The following is a 1,193-nucleotide window of genomic DNA, read 5'->3' as shown; positions in this document are numbered from 1 at the left end:
TGTACAGATGTGAGGGTCCTGGGACAGAGGATGTCGTACGTATGTGTACAGATTGTAAAGGCTATATAAAACTAGAAAATGCATTTCCTGCTGAAAATGTGTTGGAATGCTGAAAGCTGAAATTAATTGTAAAAAAATTGCTGAAAATTAAGAAATGGGAGACTATCTGAAAAATGTTGAAGCTCGAAAGCATTTAAACTGCACTGCTGAAAACCCTTCTAGTTGAAATGTCTAACTATGGTGTCTGTAGCTGAAAGTATGAGAAGAAGAAGGCTTTGAAAGTTGAAGAAGTTAAACAGGATTTGAAGATTTTCTCCATAGAGATCCCATTCAAAAAAAATTGCAAATAGCTTAATATTTCAAAAAGTTAAAAATTACAAATATGAAAAGTCAAAGCACCCCTCTCCTGAAAGAGCTGAACATTTTGAAAGGGAAAAGTCCTGTAGTGATATTTGTAGTAGTAGAAGTTGTAGTTGTAGTAGAAGTATTAGTAGTAGTAGAAGTATTTGTTATTAGAAGAAGTAGTAGAAGTAGTAGTATCAGTAGTCGTAGTAATAGCTGTAGTATTGGTCATAGTATTTAATATAACAGTAGTAGTAGTAGAAGTAGTTATAGTAGTAATAGTAATGGCAGTAGAAGAAGTAGCAGTAGTAGTAGTACTAGTAGCAGTTGTACTAATAGCCGTAGTAGTAATACTACTTGTAGTAGCATGAATAGCAGTAGTAGTAGTAGCAGTTGTAGTATAAGTAATAGTAGTAGTGGTAGTAACAGCAGTGGTGGTAGCAATAATATTGATGGTAGCAGTAATAGTAGTAGTAGTAATAGTAGCAACAGCAAAAATTATAGTAGAAGTAGTAGTAGTAATACTATATTAGCAGCAGCAGTAGTAGTTGTCGCAGTATTAGTCAGAGCATTAAGTTTTTCAACAAAAAAGCCTAATTTTGAGCTAAACGTTTAAATACAGTTAATCCATGAGGCTTTTATTTTGAAAGAGTGGGGCTGGGTGGGGGAGAAAGGAGAGGAGACAGAATCAGAATGTATGAAACACAGAGGTTATTAAATGACAGTCTTCATCAAAAGCATTCCAGTTAGATTTCACTCTGTGGGGCTTTTATTTTGAAAGGGTGGGACTGGGTGGGGGTGAGGAGACATAATCATAATGTTTGACACACATAAACAGAGGTTATTAAATG

Source organism: Anarrhichthys ocellatus, unplaced genomic scaffold, assembly GCF_004355925.1.
Source record: "Anarrhichthys ocellatus isolate YVR2014 unplaced genomic scaffold, GSC_Weel_1.0 scaffold13, whole genome shotgun sequence".
Classification (NCBI taxonomy): Eukaryota; Metazoa; Chordata; class Actinopteri; order Perciformes; family Anarhichadidae; genus Anarrhichthys; species Anarrhichthys ocellatus.
The sequence above is the reverse complement of the archived record's forward strand: the minus strand, read 5'-3'. Positions refer to the sequence as shown.